The sequence below is a fragment of the Pinus tabuliformis genome, chromosome 8 (genome assembly GCF_031772625.1).
Source record: "Pinus tabuliformis cultivar Carrire ecotype Pingquan chromosome 8, CPIR1, whole genome shotgun sequence".
NCBI classification, from domain to species: domain Eukaryota; kingdom Viridiplantae; phylum Streptophyta; class Pinopsida; order Pinales; family Pinaceae; genus Pinus; species Pinus tabuliformis.
Window position 1 is genome coordinate 341,642,009 of NC_142294.1, and position 11,191 is coordinate 341,653,199.

An 11,191-nucleotide genomic window follows, 5' to 3' on the forward strand; every position below is an offset into this window, starting at 1 on the left:
AAATGTCCTAAGGGAATAGAATGGGAAGCTTAAGAAAGAGTAACATCAAACTGTTACTCTTCCATGATGACATTGAAAATCATTTACTATATATAAAGTGATTTTTGTACAATCATTTACTATATATCATGATTGTTTTATATTTTTTTAATTTCATTATAAATGTCAATCAATCTAGAGATAGTTACACCCAATATGGAAATTATGATTCCATCATATAATTTTACGTTTATACCCTTCTTCCACAGTCGTTTTTCCTTAGCATGGAACTTCACTTTAGATGATATGATTTCATTCTTAAGATCATTAAGCTCAACATTAGAATGCACTATTTAAAAATTATTTTTGATTTCCCATAAAAAAAAACTCTCTTCCACTTACCACAAGTGAAAATATTATATAATTTTAAAAAATAATAATTATCTAAAAACTAATAATTAAAAAATCATATTGTAATTTAAAATATTCTATAATTTTCAATTTAATTCAAAAGTAAATACAAAGTCAACTCATATCTATAGTTCAAAATTAAATATAAAATAAAACTATTTTCAATCTTATCCGAAATTAAATATAAATGAATTCTCAAATATAATATAATATAGATATGTTAATCTATGAAGAAATTAGAAATTATTATTTTATAATATTTATGAATTAGAATAGTATTTATATTTATAGTCAATTATACAAGTGAATGATGGAAATTGATATATGTTTTATTGAAACTATCATTTTATGATATTTATAAATTGTAATATTGTTTGTATTCATAGTGAAATATAAAATATAAAAGTGAACTAATTATATATATTTATGATCAAATGTATAAGTGAATGTTGAAAATTGATATATTTTAATTTAATTTAATAAAAATTGTAAATTGAATTGATGTGAGTGGTTTATATGGCATAATATTTGTTAAGGTTTTGTAAATGGGATAGGAAGTTGAGTGGGTTTGATTGTGGGAAATATCAATACTTAAGAGCTCTTGAGTAAAGGAGTCTAAGTCTAAGTCTAAGTCTAGGAGGTGGAGATCTAATTGAATAGTTCATATGAGTGCTTTCCTTATGATACATTCACATTGTAAAAAAATAAAAATAAAAGATCATAAAAAATAACTTAATTATAACTTTATTTCAAATAATAAAAGGAATTAATATATGAATTAAACAAACACACATACATATACATTTAAAAAAGAAAAAACCATGTAACAAGATTTTTAACTTTACCATGGAGATTCCTAACTTGAAAATAGGCTTTGTTACAATATCATGGTTAACTAATACCACATTATTAAAAAGCCATATTCTAGAGTATTTTTGGAGCTTAAATTCCTACCATCAATCTACTAATTATTGATAATTAAATTAAAATTCTAAAATCCTTATTCTAAAATAAATATACATGTCCATATAATTTTATAATATTTACAATCTACCATTGTTCAATAGTCCATAACAACTCATATAAAATGAGCAATTTATATAAACAACTTCTCCAATTTTATTGTAAAAATAATTTTAAAATGAAATGAAGAAATTTTTCACTTTTATTTACCTTGATCTCGTAAATAAAAGCGATGAAACATGCATAATTTTTTTTGAAATGAAACATACATATCTAATCTTTGTATGTTTCTAAGATGAAATATATAAATATTTATTCTAAAGGTAAACTTATGTATAATTTGTTACATCAAACTCAATTTTTTATTTTTGTGAAATACAAACATGAAACATATGTTGATGACATACAAATATGAAACATAAATTGATGACATTGAGTATGGATAAAGATTCATGAAAATAATTTACTCCTATTTAAAGTGTTAACTACATTTACTTCTATTTAAATAGTTACCCAACAATTCTTGCTTACTTTTTTAAATATGGAGATGAAAACACTGCCGATAATACATAAATAGCATGGGATATTCAAGATGGGACTTGGTTATAGAAATATTCTTGCAATCTTTTTAGAGTAAATAACTTTGCTATTTCAAAGATGACAAATTGTGGAATTCATGATAAAAGATTTGCAATTTTGAAATTATTAAATAAGTTATATGTTTTTGCTACATATACTATTTTCTTTTAGATTATTTGTTTTTTCTATCTGTATTATCTTTTTTTTTTCAATGAAAATTACATCCAACATGCTCACAATTATAAAAAACATGTCAATCACAATGTTGGAATAAATTAATCTGTGTTACTTTCTTGTTATTCTTATGTTAGTGGAACAAGGCAATGATCACATATAGTTTATGAGAACAAACCCACAAAGAAGAGACTCGCTCCGAATGGGTTTTCTCTCCTGACCCTTCATAGTATAATAGGACACATTCCCTACTTGCGAGATATACAGGTTGTAAAGTTAAAATAGTGGGTGAGAAAACCGAGAGGCGAATTAGGTACATCCACAGTTTTTTGACTGTAGAACATGATGAAACAGAAGATGAACCCAACGATTTAAAAAAAGTATTATCTTCTTTTAAGTTATTCATTTTTGCTACATGTTTTATCTTCTTTTTAGTTAGAGGTGCATTCAACATGCTCGAAATAATAAAAAGCATGTCATCACAATCCTTTGAATAAGTTAATCTGTTATTCTTATTTGAGGGGTCATATATAGTTTATGAGAAGAAACCCACATGAAGGGAAAAGGCATGTATCTTCTTTTTAGTTAGAGGTGCTTTCAACATGCTCGAAATAATAAAAAACATGTCATCGCAATCCTTTGAATAAGTTAATCCTCGTTACTTTCTTGTTATTCTTATATTAGGGGTCATATATAGTTTATGAAGAGAAACCCACAAAGAGGGGAAAATACTGCGAGAGAAACCTCATGGACCTTGAAATGAGTGCTACCTTTTTATGAACAAAGCTGTACCATGTGTTTTGCAACCATTTCAAAGATAAGCATGAAAACCAAATAGACACCACCATTTTTTATATAAGCTCTATTTCCTTTATTTGTATTTCTCTGAAAACATTTTATAATTTTTTTATGAATTTAAATTTTATATAAGTTTTATTTCTTTTACTTAATTTTTTTATAAATTTAGATTAACATTTCTGTGTGGATTAATATACTCTTTTGTAAAGTCCACAAAACTAATACGTTGTTAAGAGAATAGATATCAAAAAATGATCTTGGGTGAAGACACTAACAATATGGCAGAGCTTATGGCCCTTGAGCAAAGTCTAGAAATCTTGAAGAACTCAAATCTTCAAAATATCATAATTGAAGCTGATTCTGAATTAATTACTAATTTTGTTAAGAGAATTTGCTATGGTTCTGCTCTAGAGAAAGTCTCGAAACATTGGCGGCTTTTGCAAGTATATCAACGGATTCATTCTCACTTGCGGAACATGAGAACCATAAGTTCTACTCATGTGCATCGCACTGCTAATAAAGTAGCTTACTTACTTGCTAATGAGGGTGTGCGCTTGACCAAGAATAATAAAGTTTATGATTGGATAGAGATACCCCAAGGCAGATTGAGGGAAGAATGTCTCAGACAGGCAACTGTGAACAGGGAGTTCTATCAAAGCAGGGGAAACTGACAGCATGTTGACTAAAGGTTTCAGGGGAAGTTCGATCTTTTATGGTGAAGTAGTGCACAGTCATCGGGGCTACGGGAGAGAACGAGCAACCAGAACTCGTCATTGGGCAGATGTCAATTTGCACCCTACACTCTTAATGAAAACTGAATTCTCTAACAAAGATTTAGCCTTGCCAGGTGTTGATTTAAAGTAGTTGCATTTAAGCAAATTCATGGCAATCCTATGGATTTCGCAAGGCAACTTGCAAGGTGGTTACCTTGCACATCGGACCTGAACTGAACCTAAATTATGGTGGTAATTTATTTCGAGTCCGGATTCAATGATATCTTCCGTGCATGTTTAGCTTCTAGGTTGGAATCAGTGGATTTCAGGTGGATTACATGCGCGAAGTTTATTCCCCCATTCAGACCCGAAACCTGTATAGTTTGGTTTCTATTTCCTCATCGGGTCCAATTTTAGAATCAAAGAATATGCCTTTTTTCACTCCGATATGCGCCTCATCCGTTAGATCGTTGAAGAAGGATCGGATGATCTAGGCATTATTTGTAGTTTGAAGGACTCGTAGTTAGGTTTGTGGCCCGGTGGCCCAGACATTAAGCCTTTGGCTCGGGGCCCTAAGCCCTAAGTGGATAGTTAACTCTTTGTTCCTCAGGTCCTTTGTGTTTGTTGTTATATATGTAATTTGTTTCTCTATTTCAAATGAATATAATATACGACTCTTGCTTTAACAAAAAAAATAATATATCAAAAAATGATCCTCTTTATCATAAAAATCTACAATTTCTTTAAAATTATTTGTGTGTGCTAATGAATTCCATATGCTTTACTAACTCATATGAAGGGTGCGTTGACATTTTCTCTCTTAATTCTCTATTCTAACACCTACTACAATGTGAGCAACCCTCCCTCTTATAACACGTCCTACAATGTGAGCAACCCTCCAAAAAGCTTGTGTTTAAAATAAAATATACATGTTCATATAATTTTATAAAATTTATTATCACCTTGTTCAACTCATAAAATATCAATTTATATAAACGGCTCTTATAAAATGAATAATTTATTTAAGCAACGATTTCAATTTAAAAATAATTCAACATGAAATAAGAAAATTTTCACTAAGTTTTTTTTATATTTGTGAAATACATGATGACATACAAATATAAAACATAGATTAATGGCATTGAATATGGATAAAGTTTCATAAAAATAATTTACTCGTATTTAAATGGTTAGCCACATTTACTTTTTATTTAAATTGTTACCCGACAATTTTTTTAATATGGAGATGAAAACACTCTTAACAATACATAGATAGCCAGGGATATTCAAGTTTCTCATGCCATAAGGGATTTGATTATATAAATATTCTTGCAATATTTTTAGAGTAAATAACTTTGCTATAGTAAATTGTGGAATTAATCATAGAATATTTGCAATTCTGGAATTATATTATAAAAATATTGTTACAATATTTTAAAAGTAAATAACTTTTCTATAAAAAATGTGAAATTAATCATAAAAAAATTTTAAATCTATAATTATTAAATAAGCTATTTTTTTGTTACATATATTATCTTCTTTTCCGTTAGTGTCACGCCACTACACTGGTGGTACTCTTCCAACCGCACTATAGCGAGTTGCGGCACTAACAACTATTTTATTTTCACCAATACTTACGATTGTAGACTACGCCTAACATTCCATAGTTTATTTTTCGTTACCAAGTATTATATTTGTCCTTTATATAGTGAAAGCCCATAACATTCACATAAGCAACATTATACAATAGAAATGCACAATAGTATAAAGGGAGGGGCAACTCCCTGTAATATGAGTCTGCCCGAGTCAATATATATAATATTCTTTTATAGGTACAAGTTAAATCTTGGGAAACCCCAAATTTACACTTAGCCAAATTTCCAACTTCGGCAAACTCGGTTGCCCAGCTCGTCGGTGCCTCCACATGGTTGTTGCACGACTCGCTAACCCTTCATTCACCTTGTCGCACGATCATGTTGTTTACCTAACTTGGGCACGCCTCGTCGTAACCAAGTCGCCACACACAGGCGCCTCCGCACGAGTCACACCTTCATTCACAACCTCAATACTTCACCGTTTCCACCGTTTCGTCGTGCACGGCACACCCTACCCAAGTCGCCCATCCGCATGATTCTTCGTTTCAGCGTGCATGGTGCGCCATCGCCTGGACGCCCATCCACACGTCCACCCAAACTCGTTCACCCGAACAACTTCACCTGAGTCACCACACGACTTCACCCAAGTCACCACACGACTTCACCTGGTTTGCCCGAACGACCTCACCCATGTCGCCACACGACTTCTCCTGGCTCGCCCGAACGACTTCACCTGGCTCTTCCGAACGACCTCACCTGGGTCACTCAATGACCTCACCTAGGTCACTCGACGACCTCACCTGGCTCACCCGAACGACCTCACCTGGTTTGCCCGAACGACCTCGCCTGAATTTCCTGCCCGACGACCTCGCCTGAGTTCTGCCTGAATAACCTCGCCCAAGTTCTGCTTGAACGACCTCGCCCGAGTTATGTCTAAACGACCTCACTCGAGTCCTGGCTGAACGACCTCACCCAATTTCTTTCGACGACCTCGCTCGAGTTTTCTGCATGAGTTTCCTGCACCAGTTTTTCGCCCGAGTTTTCTGCACGAGTTTTTCGCTCGAGTTTCTCAATTGAGTTTCTCACCTAACTTTTCCAAACGATTTTTTCACCCGAGTTCCACTCGTCATTCGGGCTCATCCACACATTGCAGAACTCCTTGTTTGAACTCATGTTGATCGAATGATCGTCGTTTGCCTCCAAACATCCTCCAATATATATGGGCAGGTGATGAGTTATGTCACCAGGCTAACCCACGGCCAACACCCAAGCCGACTCGTTCGACATGTTGCCTTCGCTTGAGTGGAGGGTCGGCCCGCCCAACTCGTGGGACCGCCCTCTCAACTCGCCCAACATCATATAAAATTTCCCTTGGCTCGTTCAATTCGCATTTCGAACGAGCTCCTCGCTTGTCCTTCGCAAGGTGAAGGTGACCCAGACCGCAAGTCCATACATCCTCTCCCACTTGAAGTCATTGTCGTCCTCGACAATATCTCATCCTAGCAACCATTTGTCACCAAGATATCCATACCAAGGCATACACCCCATCGGTATGTCATGCATTAGAAATCATCTCAATCCATGATCATCAACCATCTCGTCACAATCTCCACATGCTGCTCTCCATCGTGGAAGGTTGCCCCTCCATCTCAAGCTACATGCTTCCTGTAACATATTGTGTCGACCTCATCATGTGTCGTCCTCGTGTGAACTGCTGCCATGATACTCCAACAAATGCTAACACATCTCTGTAAACTATCGACCCCTATGTTTGAACTAGTTAGGTGATTAGTCCAACTGTCTACTCAAACCATGAGAATGCACATCCTCATGCCACCATCAGTTGTTTCTCAAAATATCCTGTCACATCCCCAACTCGATCAAGATTCCATCTCCATGTAAGTATAAGCCATGCTCAGGTCCATGAAGTAATCTCAATCTCGCCTGCAACATGTTGTCCATGATGTTTTATATCCAACAACATCATCCATCTGCAACACAACCATCTCCTCAAAGTGAAGATATTATCTCATCAAACTCCGACTCTCGATGTGCCACTGCCACATCCAGGTCCATGAAGCAACCTCCATCATATCTGTAATGTGCCATCCCTCAAGTCTACCATAGAAACAAGTATACACCTGTATCATCTATCCATGTGCTGCCCATGATCATAGATCAATCAGCTCCCATGTGTCAAAGGTGGTTAAGTCTCGGCTCAAGCCATTCCCAAGTGTTGCCACCAAGGCATCATCATCGTTGTAACTCCAAAATTCACAACATTCTCATGTCATCATGAGCTCCATGAGTTATCTCCAATCAACACTCTAGCAAGCATACAAGTCTCGGCCCAAAGGTCTCTGCAAGATGCCTCAACTCTCCATGTAGTAGGAATGCTCCATACTCTGCTCACAACTCCATTCAAGTCCATGGCCTTGTTGTACAAGAGTGCACAACCTCTCCATCGGCTCATAAGTAAAATATCTCCATGTCACATTAGCAAATCCACCTGCACAACATCCCTGCCTTGGTACTCCCCATTAGATTCCGATAAGTGACACCTCTACAAGTGCTCCTACATAGTGTCCCTATAGAAGACTGCGATGCTCCATGTATCCAACCTGATGTCCATGACTAAGTTGCCCATGTAATCCAACCAAGTAGACCCATCACAATAATCGGTCATCCCCATCCAAGCCTGAAATCTACGGTCCAGTGAACTCGGTCACCTAACCATATGATCATCGCATGAGTCTCTCCATCATAGCTCCCCCACTAAAGGTTCCACCAAGACTACCTCTTGGTCTCGGCCATGAGAAGTCCACCCAAGCAACTCAAGTGTGTGCCCTCCTCAATCTATCCATGAGTCATGCCGGGCACTTAGCCAATTCTCCATGTGGCTAAAGCATGACCCAATCCTCCGCAATGATCATCATGTTCCTCCCTTGTCACGGGCCTTTGTACCTTCTACCATAAGGTCACAAACAACCCCAACAAGTCCTACAACAGTCAACAATCCTTGCTTCTCCATACAAGGTCTCATTGTAAACATCCATGGTAAGATCGTCCCTAGCATCAACAAACTGATTTTTCCCTTCCCTGCATACAATCCATCTATGAAATGCTCAAATGAAACACAAGTATCAATACTTACATCATCATCATGAGGCTCCTCCATGTGAGTATCCTCATCCATCCATGTCTGCAAACTGCACAATTCTGGTCCAACTTGATCAATCTCAAGTTCATCCTCCATCGTTGTAACATCTGCAAAATCCTCAATCATCACGACTTCCTATTTCTGGTTAGCACAATCTGCAAATTCATCTTGCTCCATTGTCCAACCAAGTTGAAGAAGTTCGTCTTCAACATTCTTTTCCAAGACTTCGAGTTCCTTTCGAATCCATGGGTTCTCCTCTTTCAACCGCTTCAACCTGTATAAGGTAAGCAAGAGCTTCCCTTCACATTCTTCCAAACTTGCCATGCCTTGTTGTTTAGCTTGGCCCAAGCACTAAGCTTCACCTCTGCTAAACCTGTTTCACCATTCACCTGAATCACCTTGATATTCCACCTCTCACCTGCAAAACTTGAACTTCCTTTCAAGTATTCAGTCTTCGTAGAATCAGCTCCTTGATTCAGCTCACCAGCTCTGATACCACCTATCACGATAGTGCAGTGGGATCAACACTTCATCGTCAACCTGATCAGCTTCCCGATCATCATCTCTGATACCACCTGTCATGCCTCAACATTGGCGGTACTCTTCCAACCGCACTATAGCGAGGTGCGGCACTACCAACCATTTTCTTTTCACCAATACTTACGATTGTTGACTACGCCTAAAATTCCATACTTAGTTTATTTTTCGTTATCAAGTATTATATTTGTCCTTAATACAGTGAAAGCCCATAACATTCACATAAACAACATTATACAATAGAAATGCACAACAGTAAAAAGGGATGGGCAACTCTCTGCAATATGAGTCTGCCCGAATCAATATATATAATATTCTTTTATAGGTACAAGTTAAATCTTGGGAAACCCCAAATTTACACTTAGCCAAATTTCCAACTTCAGCAAACTCGGTTTCCCAACTCGTCAGCGCCTCCACACGGTCACCGCGTGACTCACCAACCCTTCGTTCACCTCGCCGCACGATCATGTTATTTGCCTAACTTGGGCACACCTCGTCGTAACCAAGTCGCCACACACGAGCGCCTCCGCACGAGTCACACCTTCATTCACAACCTCAACACTTCACCATTTCCACCATTTCATCGTGCATGGCGCGCCCTACCCAAGTCGCCCATCCGCACGATTTTTCGTTTCAGCGTGCACGGCGCGCCCTCGCCCGGCCGCCCGTCCGCACATCCACCCAAACTCGTTCACCTGAACAACTTCACCCGAGTCGCCACACAACTTCACCCGGGTCGCCACATGACTTTACCCAGTTCGCCCGAACGACCTCACATGGGTCGCCACACAACTTCACCCGCCTCGCCCGAACGACTTCACTCGGGTCGTTCAATGACCTCACTCGGGTCGCCCAACGACCTCACCCGGCTTGCCCGAACGACCTCACCCGATTCACTCGAACGACCTCGCTCGAGTTTCGTGCTCGACGACCTCGCCCAAGTTTTGCCTTTAACGACCTCGCTCGAGTTCTGCCTGAATGACCTTGCCCGAGTTCTGCCTGAACGACCTCGCCCGAGTCCTGCCTGAATGACCTCGCCCGAGTTCTGTCGATGACCTTGTCCGCGTTTTCTGCACAAGTTTCCTGCACGAGTTTTTAGCCCGAGTTTTCTGCACGATTTTTTCGCCTATGTTTCCCACCGAACTTTTCTGAACAAGTTTTTCACCCAAGTTCCGCCCATCGTGTGGGCTCATCCATGCACTGTAGAACTCCTTGTTTGAATTCGTGTTGATCAAATGATCGTTGTTTGCCTCCAAACACCCTCCAATATATATGAGCGGGTGGCGGGTTATGTCACCTGACCGACCCACGCCCAACACCCAAGCTGACTCGTTCAACATGTTGCCTTCACCCGAGTGGAAGGTCGGCCCGCCCAACTCGTGGGACCACCCTCTCAAATCTCCCAACATCATATAAACTCGCCCTTGGCTCATTTAATTCGCATTTCGTATGAGCTCCTCGCCTGTCCTTCGCACGGTGAAGGTGACCCGGACCGCAAGTCCATACAGTTAGGGTTAAATTCAACTTGTTATATTCAACATACATGGAATAGTAAAGAACATGTCAATCACAATTCTTTGAATAAGTTAATCCTAGTCACTTTCCTGTTATTCTTATATCATTGGTACAAGGCAAGCAGAGAAACCTGGAATGAAGGACAGCATGACACAATTTTCATAATTTGAATAACTTCATTTGACTTTGGCTTTGGCTCTGGCTATAGGTTTGTGTGAATTGGGTATTAACTAGGCGAGATGTGTGGCTTCAGTCTATCAAATAAAATTTCACAGAAAAAAAATTGAGTGCCCATACCCTGAGCCACCATGAGGATAAGGAATTTTGATCCCTAATATATATTCTCCTTTACATACTAAAAACTATGACAAAAAAATGTGACTGATATGCCACGGGACACTTTGAAATACAAAAAAAAAAAAAAATCTAAGCAATTTCCATTGCTCTTCTTCATTGAACTGGTATGCACAAAATACTTACAAGGATTAATTTGGTGGCCTTAGAGTTCTGATGCATAGAACATGGCAGCATAACCTGGTAGCATTGTCGCATAATCTTTTTCCCGGCTGTAGCTTGAGAACATGGAGGTCCCTGTTGTTGGTGTACATGCACTTAGACTAGCTGTAGACTAGCTGTGGTGTACATGCACCTAGATTAGCTCCAGTTAACTTATTGCTTGCATGTGGCACATGTACACTTAGCTTTAGTTAGCTTTAGTTATTGCATGCACAACTATGCTTAACTTAGTTGTTTTGTGTATTTATTCT